Here is a 13078-nt window from a genome sequence, read left to right on the forward strand (position 1 = left end):
ATTCAGGTCATCAGGCTTAAACTAAAAGCATTTTTATCTATTGACCAGTCTCACAGACCCAAAATAAATTAAAAAAAAACCTGGAGCCTAAGTGGTGACTCAGTGGGGTTAACTGCTAAGTTTGATCCCTAGAAGCCATGTAAAAGGTGGAAGGAAGAGAATTTACTCCACAAACTTTCTGAAATCCACATGCGTGCCATAACATTCATGTACCTACTGGCTCAAATCATAGTCACACAAAAATATTAAACTAATTATGTACAAAAATGTCTTAATGAAAATCATTCTTGTGTGTAATTAAGATATGCTTTATAAACAAAAAACACAAATTTAATATTTTTGTGTATGACTACTTATTTGCCAGTTGAATTTGTGTATGATGATAGCTTGAAAAATAGCTAATCACTTTTTTCTGATAATATTTATTAAATGCTTTTTCCCAGTTGCTACGTTATGCAGTCACTGTCATTCATTAATGTGTTAGACTAAGATCTATTTCTTCTTGTGTGTTCTTTTCTATTGATCTGTGTCCTAGTTTTCTTTCTGGTTGCTATGACAAAATGCCTTGTCAAATGCAACATAAAGAAGAAAGGGTTTATTGTAGCTCACAACTCGAGGTTACACTTCGTCATTGGAGGCACCTTAAGGCGTCAGGAACTTGAAGCAGCTAGTCCCATCCACAGTTATGTGTGCTTGTGCTCAGCTCACGTTCTTATCCTTTTCAGTTTTCTTTTTTTTCCTCTTTTTTATACAGTCCAGTACTCATCAACCCCAGGGAATGGAGCTGCCTACTTTTAAGGTGAGTCTTCCCACATCAATTAACGATAATCTTGACAAATCCCTACAGACATGCTCTGAGGCCAACATAACCCAGGCCATTCCTCTCTGAGCCTCTCGTCATTCTTAAGTGCTTTCTTGATTGTGGCAAGTTGACAATTAAAACCAAGCAACACTCTCTGGTCCCAATCCCATGTTGATTTCATTGTTTTAGAGTACATTACATTTTAGCATCTGAGAAGACTCAATTTCACATACACCAGTGTTTCTGCTTTTCATTGGCTGTCATCTATCTCCTTATTATGACTTGTAGACATCTCCTATAGTAAAGGATTGGTTCTCTAACACTTATTAGGACAGGATTAGATCAAGAGGGAACTAATGTCTCATCAATGAATTAATGCATCTGTGTGAATTCATAGGTAATGTGCTAATAGGAGGAGAGGCCTCGTTGGAGGAAGTATGTCACTGGGGTACACCTTTCAGAGGAATACCTTCTCACTGTACCCTCTTGACTCCTGATTCAAGACTGGGTGACTGGGTGACATATGTAGTTAAATTCATATTACCCTTCTACTGTAATGTTTCTACCTTGTCAAAGAGCTAAAAGCAGTGGAGTCAGCTATCTGTAGACATAAACCTATTTAAACTTTGAACCAAAATACAAGCGTTGAGTTGTCTAACTCAGGCACCTTAGGCATGTACTACCATGGTTCTCTTTCTTATTGAAAAGAGATGGGTTTTTTTCTTCCCTATCCTTTCCACTTATTTAATTCAATGCTCTTTATTATTGTATTGCTTTAATTGGACTTTCAAAACACTATGTACATGATAAACTTCAACCAGCTACTTACCTTGTTTGCCTCTCTACTCACTAATCCAAAATAGGTTACCTTTTTTTCCCTCTTTGTTGAAAGGGATGGAAGAGACTTCTGGAAAAGTGAAGTGATTGTTACACAGTAATGAGAGGTAAGGGACAGGTACCACATACTTAGGGTTGGAAAAAAATTTATTGGTTGATAAAAGGTTTTCAATTAAGTGGTTGTGAACCTCCATGTAGATGCTGGGAATGAATCTGCCTCAGGCAACTCTGAGACCCACACAGAAGAAGGAGAGGAATGACACCTATAAGGTGTCCCCTGACCTACGTGTGCAGGCCATGGCATAAACATGCATGTGTGTGATACATATATATAATAAATAAATCAATGTTTAAAAAACATCATTCTATAGAAAGAGTTAAGTGGCTTGTTAAAAGAAATCAAATATTTACTTGTGCATAGTGACACATCCCTATCATCAGCTACATGGTGAGCATGAGGCCTTTGGGTTACATAACTATTACCTACTCAAATAACCTGCTGGAAATATTTTTGTGTTTCTGCATGTTTTTGTTGCTGAGCATCAAGCCTACAGCCTCAGTGTGTGTGTGTACAACTCAGCTACATACTCAACCTTGGTGATATTTGACTTTTTAAAGTTTCATCTGCTTGCTCTTTCATTTCTCTTATCAACTCCGTTGTACGTGTTTTGTTTTTGTTTTGTGAGACGAAGTCTTACTGTAGCTTGAGTCAGCCTCAAACCACTCACAACCATCCTCCCTCATCCTTTGTAGTTCTGGAGTTATAGGTGTGTCCCACCAAGCCCACCTATATGTATTTAAGCCCCACTGGGCGGTGGTGGCACAGTGCCTTTAATCCCAGCACTTGGGAGGCAGAGACAGGCAGATTTCTGAGTTCGAGGCCAGCCTGGTCTACAGAGTGAGTTCTAGGACAGCCAAGGCTACACAGAGAAACCCTGTCTTGAAAAATAAAAGAAAACAAAAAATGTATTTAAGCCATATTAAAATTATTCTAGAGCATAGTGTATGAATATTATAGACACTATATTTCCAATTGATGCACATATTTTTGAGATAAGGTCTCAAATAGCTCAAATTGTCTTCTAACTTACTCTGTAGCTGAAACTGCCTTTGAACTTTTCAGCTTCTTGCTTCCACCTACCCAGTGATGGGATTACAAGTGTGTACCACCATGCCTAGGTAATATACTTCTTAGTACAAAGCAGTATTTTCATTTTGAGTCAATCATGTCTTTATGCCAAACTTTTTTCTAGATCATTTTAAGATACTATTAAATAAGAATATATTTAAGGCAAGGTCTCATGTACTCCACTCTGGACCTGATGATCTTTGACTTCTGGTCCTCCTGCCTCCATATGCTAAGTGCTAGAAAATGTTTTTCCCTTTTCTTGGGTACAAATTATATAGTATTGTTTAAAAATTTTAATAGTCATAGTTTAAAGATTTATTCATTAATATTACATTTTAAAATTATGACTTTAATGAAGTGTGTGTGTGTGCTATCTGTGTGTGCATGTGTGTACAAGTATATATGAATACCTGTGGAGGCCAGAGGATGACATCAAGTGTCTTCTGTTACTCTTCATTGGTTTTATTTTCTTAATTAATAATATTGATTAGAAATTGAAATGTGTTTTTAAGTAATTTTAATCATTTGCCTCCTTCTTGTCTTCGAACACTTCCATGTATGTCCCTTGCTCTCTTTCAAATTCATGTTCTCTTTTTTGTTGTTTGATATGTACATATATATATATATATTAGAGAGTTTATATATATATATAGTATATGCATATATATATATATTCCTAAATGTATAAATACAACTGACAGTCCATATCATATTATATATGCATATTATACATGTGTATATATATGTATGTAATATACATGCAAATAAGATTTCAGAGCTACCACTTAGTATTTATTTATTTATTTGTTTGTTTGTTTGTTTGTTTGTTTGTTTCGAGACAGGGTTTCTCTGCATAGCCCTGGCTGTCCTGGAACTCACTCTGTAGACCAGGCTGGCCTCAAACTCAGAAATCCATCTGCCTCTGCCTCCCAAGTGCTGGGACTAAAGGCGTGTGCCACCACTGCCCGGCAGTATTTTTTAAATAAGCTCCCACATAAAATCTTCAGCCCACAAATTCGACTGGACAGAGTTCCTGGAATCCACCTGTTACTACCCACATCTCTCTCTGATGAGCATCGCCACATTCGGATTTCTGTATGGGTACTGAGGATCAAAGATTTTCATGCTTGAGCAAGCACTTTAGCTACTGAGCCATCTCCCTTTGTTAATTAACTACACTTAGAAACAAAACCAGTCCTGGTAAAATCATATTCATATCTAAAGAATTGTCAATTTTGCTTTTCCTTAATTGATTTCACAGTATTCTGCTTTTAACCCCCAAATTAAAATGAGACTTTTTTTGTTAAGTTTTAGGGAAATTGCTAAGGTCACTATATATCTACACACACACATATATTCAATCTCTGGATATCTCTGTGTATACTGTATATCAGTAACCTGAAATCTTTGAAACACAGGTCAATCCTACTAAGGTAGAATTTTAATATTCAAAATATTATGGAATTCAGCATCCTGTGGAATTAAGTATTCTGTATATACTAATGAAAAAAATTTGACAGTGTAGTCCAAGGAATTCTGGTTAATCATTCAATACATGCCACCATCCATCTGTTTCTCAGCTCTCTGATTAATAAATATTGTACCTTAGTTAACTTTAAAATTCATCACAGTCCACAATACTCCTTCAGTGTAATTTTGTGTGAGACGTGGTCTCATTGTGTATCTCATCTCAGACTGATTTGCAATGCGCCGTAGCCCAGATAGGCCTTAAAGTAGCAATCTTCCTGCCTCAGCTTCCCAAGTGCTAGGATTAGAAGTGTAAAACCACCTAGCCCAGCTTGTTTTGAACTTTTAAACACTGTCATAGAAGTGAACTCACTTGGTCCCCAAATACCTACTCTTCTTTAAAAATGTATTACATACTAAAATTGCCCTAAGAATGTCTGATGTGCATTTCTTACCTGACTAAGCCCGCTTTCCACTTGAGCTAACATCAAAGTGCATTTTTATGGCTGTCCTTTGAAATTCTGATGAGCTCACTACTAGTTCTACTTGTTTCAAAACCACTCTTTCTCAGCATGATAGAATAATAATGTGAGGCAGAAAAAAAAAGAAACATTGTTCTAATCTTGGTTCTTTCATTGACTGTGACTCTAGGGGGGAAATCACACAATTGTTTAAGGCTTTTAGAAAAATTCTATACAATGGATAGACTTGCCCTACGTGTAAAAATTCCACCACTATAATCTCTTTACTTCTATATCATTATTTCTTCAATTTCAACTCTCAATTCCTATTCAGTAAAGATGCAAGTATTATGTCTCGCATTTTCTTCAAGATGCAAAGATTCATCTAACACATCCTCATTCCTTTTGGCTCTCATTTCTTCTAGATACTGTATTTTTCTCTTTTTTTTAAGTTGATTTGTGGAGGCTCTGGCTTTTTGAGGGCGAAATGAGCTTTATCTTAAAATCTGGTTTTCACTGAGCAGTCTCTTGCTCTTGCTCTCACATGCAGACACCCGCATCTCAGTAGTCTTTCTTACCAGACACATTACTTTTAAGTCCACCTGGATTCAAAAACCATCTGGATTCCTCATAGTTTAGCTTCTGAGATATGGCTAGCTCTCCCGTGGTCCTGGAGAAGTCACATGTGGCCTCCTAGATAGCTAGGTTTTGCAACCTTAGGCCATGCTTACCTCTTGCTTACATCTTGAGTCTTCCTTTGACCTCAACTCCACCCCTTCCCTTCAGAGAGCTAATTGAGATACCTCCCATTCCATCTGAACAAATCTCAGAAATCTGGCACCCACACTTAGAGGGCGATTCTAGGATAAGATATTACCACCATGCAGTTCAGCATGGTCTTAATCTCAATCCTAACTTGTAGTTAAAAGGGCATTGTCTTCCTTGGGTGCCTTTATGCAATTTTTTCATTTTTTTTTTCAATTTCTTCATTCTTGAAATGTTTTCTTATTTGTTTCTTGCCCAGCCTTTCTTATTCCCGTTTTCTCATATGTAAACATGTTCTTCGGTCTGGGTATTGTATGCAGAGGCTTGCATGTTAGCAAACACTATACCATTGAGCTGAATCCCCAGCCCAAAACATTCCTTTTCTTATATTTACCCTCACATCATTGTATAGTTTGTATTTCTTAATGTGAACTATATTGATACAGATATATCTACTTTTCAAAATAATTCACTCCTTAACTATGCAATCAAGCACCACTACTGGAAAAGAAAAGCTATGTAATTCACCAACTTCCCTTCTGTTTTTGCTGCGTGGGGAAAAACACTTTTTGACACTTTACCATAAGTTTTTATTTACTATGCTGTTTTGTTCATTGTTTAGAATCACTAAATGTTCTTTGTATGGTTTTTCTTCCCTATTTTCTGCTCAGACTATTTAGCCTGCATTACTAAAGTGTGAATATTTTCAAAGTAATAGTTTCTAATTGTTTCTCATCTCTAAGTATTCTCTTGGTTTTAGCTATCTTCTTTGATCTAAGGAAATCCAATTTACATTTGTAGTCCTAATAGTGCATCTAAATTAGTTCTAGATTGATATTTTGTTTAGATTTACTTGCATTATTTTTACTTTGTGTATGTTTGTGTGCCTTCATATGTGTATGTGCACATGTGCACATCTCTCGGAGGCCAGAGATGCTGGATGTCACTAGAGCTGGAGTTAGAGGAAGCTGTGACCTGCCAGATGTGGGTACTGGGAATCACACTCAGGTCTTATGCAAGAGCAGTAGGCACTCTTAACTCCTGACCTATCTATCTAGCCTCAATCATTCTTTTATGTTTATTTCAACAGATATTGAATATGTACTATGTGCCAGACAGGATGATAATGAAAATTAAAAGGTGAGTAAAGCACATGTGTTGTACACAACAAAATATTTGTATGTTAAAAGATACTGTACAATGTGGTAAGTACTATAACTGAAGTAGGATGCATTATAAGAACATTAAAATTATTAAATTTTGGAGAAGGGCAGGGAGTACTTCCAAAAGAATGTAAAATTTAAGTATAGACTTGAAGTCTTGACAGATGAGGAAGAGTTTACCACCTGAAGATAAATGAAATGGCCAGCCAAACTTGAAGACAGTTCCAAACAAAAGGGATCAACAAGTACAAAGGCCTACAAGTCACATAGAACCTGGTATTTTAGGGAAACTACACTTAGTTCAGATCCTAAAGTTACAGATAGGCTAGCCAGAGTTAAGGAGAAAGTGATTCAATCAGAGTCGAAGCGATATGTTCAAAGGTTTTAGTTTATAGTCATTTTTGTTGCAAAAAAAAAAAAAGTTAATATATTCTGATCATGGTTTTTCCTCTCTCAACTTCTCCTAAATCCTCCCTTCCTCTCTACCCACTCAGAATCATACTCTTTCTTTCTCCCCAGCCCCCCGGTTAGGTTTGCTTATCTTTTGTAAATTCAGGATGAGTGAGTTGTCTCTAATAGTCATATACAGACCTGGACTACTAGACAGTTTCTCCACGTTTACATACATCTACTAGAATCTTTCATTTATCTCAGGGCATGGAAGGAAATCTTACTAAAGTACCTTGTGTCCTCCCTGAGATAAATCACCATGTCACATCTAGTAGTTCTTTGCCATTTTACTGTATTTTTTATTATATAGTTTTTATTCTAGGAACTATTGGTTTAATATCCACATTTGGTTACAAAATAAAAAGGATTGTACATAAAAAAAATAGAAAACAAAACTAAAACCAAGAAAACAATTACTCACACACAAAAACACAAAATCAGGAATGAATATATAATGAGACAAAAAACTGCACAAAGCTATATGAGAAAAAAATGTCTATGAAAATACCATTGAGTTCATTTTGTGTTGGCCCAACTCTTGGGCATGGAGCCTAGCCTGAAGTATGATTAATATACCCAGTGAACCTTCAATGGAGAAAAGTAATTCCTCCTTTCCAAATGTGTACCAATTGCAGATAGCTTCTTGGTTAGGGGTTGAAGCTCATCTGTACTCTCACCTCAGTGCTGAGACCCTGTGTGGCTTGAACATGTACCTACAGGCTGCTATAGTCTATGAATTCACACGTGCATTGGGCCTGTTATGTCTGGAGGACACTGTTTCCTTTCAGTCATCCATCTCTTCTGGCTATTCCAATCTTCCACCTCCAGTTCCACGTGGATCCTTAAGCCCCAAGGGACTGGGTTTCATGAAAACACCCCATTTAGTATTGGGTGCTCCAAAGGATTTCACTATCTGCAAACTGTATAGCTTCTCTGGTGATGGCTGAATTAGACTCTGTTCTGTGAGTAGAGCACAATGTCACTTGGAGTCATTTTATTGCTATGTTTCTTTAACAGAGGTTGTTTTTCCCAATATTCTTCCAACCTCAAATTTACTATTTATGAGTTAGTAAAAAGTGAGTCGAACATAGTTCAATCTGAGTTCAAGGCCAAGCGTAGGCTACGTGGTGCTAACATATATCAAACAAAATAAAGCATAGCTCCACCATCACACACACTTGAATATTGTTCTCTTCTTTACGATTCTCAACTCCTAATCTTTTGGTTTTTTGCACCACTATATGACTTGTATGGTTTTCTAATTTATTTATGGGTCATGTGTGGGTATATGCATATAAGTGGGGGTTCTCGTGGAGGCCAAAATATCCCTTGGAGGTAGAAAGCAGTTATAGCTGTTTGTCTTAGTCAGGGTTTCTATTCCTGCACAAACATCATGACCATGAAACAAGTTGGGGAGGAAAGGGTTTATTGAGCTTACACTTCCACATGGCTGTTGATCACCAGAGGAAGCCAGGACTGGAACACAAGCAGGTCAGGAAGCAGGAGCTGATGCAGGAAGTTTCTTACTGGCTTGGTTCTCCTGGCTTGCTCAGCTTGCTCTCTTATAGAACCCAAGGCCTTCAGCCCAGGGATGGCACCACCCACCCACAAGGGACAATTGAGAAAATGCCCCACAGCTGGATCTCATGGAGGCACTTCCCCAACTGAAGCTCTCTTCTGTGATAACTCCAGCCTGTGTCAAGTTGACACACAAAACTAGCCAGTACACTATTCAACATGGGTTCTGGGAATTGAACTCATGTCCTTCTGCTAAAGTAATGTGGGGGTTTGAATGAAAATGGCCCCCATAGAACCATAGGGAGTAGCTTTGATGGAGTAGATATGACCTGTTGGAGGAAATGTGTCTCTGAGCTGGGCTTTGAGGTTTCAGATGTTCAAGACAGCCAACCCCAGTGGTCTCTCTCTCTCTCATTTTGCTGCCTAAGGATCTGGATGTCGAATTCTCAGCTCATTCTCCAGGACCATGTCTGCCTGCATGCTACCATGCCATGCTTCCTGCCATGATGATAGTGGACTGAATCTCCGAAACTATAAGCTAGCCCCAATGAAATGTTCTCTTTTATAAGAGTTGCTATGGTCATGTTGTCTCCTCACAGCAGTAGAAATCCTAAGACAAGTAGTATATGCTCTTTACCACTGAGTCATTTCTGAGCCACATGGGTCAGATATTTTTATGTTTACTTTTTTAATAATGTCACTACCATTATTAATCCTTTATCATTGTCTGTGTTGTCCCTATACTAAAACAACAAACCTTATCCTCTCTAACAACTCAGTTTTGTATCTGATTTTATGCCTTCCATTTCAGGAAACTTTTTTTCAGTACTATAATCATACTATTTTTCTCACATACAGTTAGTCATTGATTTTAAAAGATTTTATTATTTTTGATTATGTGTGTGTGTGTGTGTGTGTGTGTGTGTGTGCATGCATGCACATGGGAGTTTAGATACCTCTAGAAGCCAAAGATGGTGACAGATCCCCATGAGTTAAAGTTACAGATTGTTGTTTACTTTGTGGGTTCTGAGAACAGTACTTAAGTACTCTACAGCAGTGGTTCTCTAAGGTAATCAGAAAACACAGATATTTCCATTATGATTCATAATGGTAGCATAATTAAAGTTATGAAGTATCAACAAAAATAACTTTAAGGTTGAGGGTCCCCAAAAGATGAAGGATTTTATAAGTGTCACAACATTAGGAAAGTTGAGAACTCCTGGGCAGTGGTGGCATACACCTTTAATCCCAGCACTTGGGAGGCAGAGGCAGGTGGATTTCTAAGTTCCAGGATAGTCAGGGCTATACAGAGAAACCCTGTCTCAAAAAAAAAAGGAAAGGTTGAGAACTATTGCTCTAAAAAACGTGTGCTGAGTCATCTCTGCAGAGCAGTCATTACTTTTATTTAGCCATATACTATTATAACTTGTACACTAATGAGAATTCACATATTAAAATATTTATTCAATGCCTTCTGTTGCCATATGTTGTAATAGAACAAAGTCATTAAGTGGTAAACAAGATAGGATTGGTCATTGGTAGGTATTGTGAAGTTGTAGAGATTCCTGGATGCATTATCTTTTCTGATTGCACTAAGGGCCTTGTGAATGTTAGGTGAGCTTTCTCAGTGGGACTGTAAGGTCTTGGAGTTAAAAGGACAGCCTCTGATGCTTTATGATAACTTGCTTCTATTTAAATTAGAAGAAATGGAAAGAAACCAAAATGAGCCAATAGAAAGGCTGAGATGCAGAAAGGTTCTTAGAAAGATTTCTATGTATTGTGGACACATGTTGAAGCAAATGGAACGTTTATCTAGGACATAATACATTTTGACTTGTAATTTTTAACTGAAGAACACTTTTTTGTTTGTATGTTTGTGCTTGGATTGGGCTGTCTTCGAACTTGCTCTGTAGACTAGGCCAGCCTTGAACTCACAGAGGTCCTCCTTCCTCCTGAGTGCTGGGATGAAAGGCACCACCACCTGGCAAAAACGCTTTTTTTTGGTCAGAGGTTTATTACCACAAATATTTGATACATTTAAATAAACATTTATATTTCTGACTAACTAACTTCTGTACATGAATCCAGAGCTTCTTGTCATTATTGACACTGGACCACATAATTCTCTGTGTTTTTTTGTATATGTTGGTATGTTGGTTGGGAGCTGTGACATGCATATAAGAATATTTTATAGTATCTGTGTCCTCTTCCCACTAGATGGGAAACAAAAATTGTACCCAATTTGGGATCAAAAATATCTCTAGGCATTTGTCTACTAAGAAGAATAAGAACCCTTGCTGGGTCCACTGTATTGCTCTTTGAGATTAACGTTATACATGGTGGCACATACCTTTTATATCAGCACCAAGGAGATGCAGGCAGATGTCTGTGACCCCACAGGACTACCTGGTCTATATAGTGAGTTCCAGGCCAGGCTCCATCTGGGATACATAATGAGACCCTGTCTCAAAACAAACAAATAAGCAAACAAACAAGGTAACCCCAATTTCCTCTATTCTAATATTCCAAATAAACCCTTTGTCTTCATTTTATCCTGACAATACTCTACACATGTCATAGTCACTTTCCTTCTGATAACAGGGATAAGAGAGAGATAATCATGTTGGAAAAGTTAATATAAATTTTCTTACTCTTTGGAATTGTCTTTAGTTAAGAAAGTAGCCATTAGTAGCCTTTTATTTATTTATTTTTTGTGCTGGGTACTGTGTAAATTATCATCTCACTTTAATCCTTACAATAATCATGAGAAGTTGCTATTAAATTTGTACAGGAACAATTTGACATTAGTGTCCTTAAGCAATTTGTCTAAACTTATGCAAGTGGTGGTTATATATAGGTTTCAAATCCAGATCACTGACATCAAATCACCTTCTACTTAATCAAGCCAAACTTACCTTCCATTCATATCAGTAATTTTTCAATTACTATAATTAATTCAATTATTTCATAATTCTTCAAGAGGAATCCCCTGTAAAGTTAATTGTATTGCCAGCAGGACATAATATTTCAATAACTTCCCACTCTTTCTTCAGTTAAATAGATAGAAACATCATTTTATCAACCATAATTTTAATTTTTTATTCACATTTTTCTGGGATAGTACAGCATAGAGGATAGTGTATGCCATGTCACATGTGTAGAGTTTAGGAGGACAACTTTTGCAAGTCTATTCTGTCCTTCCACAGTATGGGTCGCAGAGATTGAACTCAGGGTTTGGTGATAAACCTCTTTCTATGGTGAGTCATCTCACCAATCCAACCATCAGCTCATTTTTTCATGTCAATTATATAACTTTCCCAGATCTCTTCAGTTACTAGAAACAGATATGTTGCTAAACCAGAAACAAGTTGATTAAAGTATTACGAACTATATGAAGGCTGCAGAAGGGGGATTGCCACAAACTCCAGGAAAGCTTGGGTTATAGAATGAGTACCAGCTAGATCCCTATAGCAAGACCCAGTAAACCAAAACAAGTCTCCGTAAACCAAAACAAGCAAACTAGAAATGGAAGGGATTGGTTTCTCATTTGTACTAATAAGCCAATGGTGTTATGACCATATAGTTAACACCTCAGGTTTCAGTGACCTTGCTGATCTTTTATGTCGTCAAAATAACATTTGTTATTGTCATACAACCTAAAGGACTATGTCCTAGAATAACTCCAATTCTGAGAATCCCTAAGGTCCAGAAATTTAACTCCTGATTCTGTCATTAATATCTTAATACTGAACACGTTATTTCTATACTTTGTCTCATGTTCGCTACTTAATAATGAAGGGAGCAGAACACAGGATCTCTAATGCCCTTTACAACTCTGATATTCTACAGGGATCTGGATTGTAGAAACCCTTTTGGGGAGAATGAAAACAAAAGCTGAGCATAGTACCACGTGTCTGTAAGCACAGCATTTGGAGCTGAAAGCAGCAGCAGGGTCAGGAATTTAGGTAATCTCCCCTACAGAGAGTTAAAGGTTAGCCGGGTCTACATGACATCTTGTCTTAAGAAAAGACATAAAAAAATGAAAAACTGAAACTATGTACAGGTATTATTTAGAATCCATTTTGCATGTGTAGGGGGAGGATTGCTAAGGACCATTCTCAGGGCTTTGTATATATTAAGTAGGTACATTGCCAGCTTACTTTATCTCTCTTTTAAAATATTTTCATTTTGATTTTATGTACATTGGTATTGTCCCTGCATGCATGTTGGTGTGAGGGATCCCTGGAAGTGGAGATATAGACAGTTGTGAGCTGCTGTGTGGGCTCTGGAAATTGAACCCAGGTCTTCTGGAAGTGCTCTTAACCATTTCTCCAGGCTTCAATTTGTCTCTTGACATACAAACTAATTGGTAATTCAGTAAGAAAAAAACTTCAAAGCTATATGTAATCTTACAAGTGTTGGTTTGTTGAGCTTAGTTGTTTATTTTATTTTTTTAAATATTGTTTTGTTTTGTTGTTTTGGGTTT

At 37.1% G+C, this 13078-nt stretch overlaps 1 long non-coding RNA gene across 6 annotated transcripts in view; it reads left to right on the forward strand.

Moving 5' to 3' along the window:
• The window catches only part of LOC116088201, a 58187-nt gene that overhangs the window by 13086 nt on the left and 32023 nt on the right, over positions 1–13078 (forward strand). For 5 of the 6 annotated variants that reach the window (XR_004117819.1, XR_004117815.1, XR_004117820.1 and 2 more), the window contains 3 exons: positions 755–799; positions 1695–1746; positions 6552–6601. This is a non-coding gene — a long non-coding RNA (uncharacterized LOC116088201). Of the gene's footprint in view, positions 1–754; positions 800–1694; positions 1747–6551; positions 6602–9020; positions 9154–13078 lie in introns of those variants that run through there. The other variant, XR_004117821.1, reaches the window with a different exon arrangement.

This window comes from Mastomys coucha, chromosome X (genome assembly GCF_008632895.1).
Source record: "Mastomys coucha isolate ucsf_1 chromosome X, UCSF_Mcou_1, whole genome shotgun sequence".
NCBI lineage: Eukaryota > Metazoa > Chordata > Mammalia > Rodentia > Muridae > Mastomys > Mastomys coucha.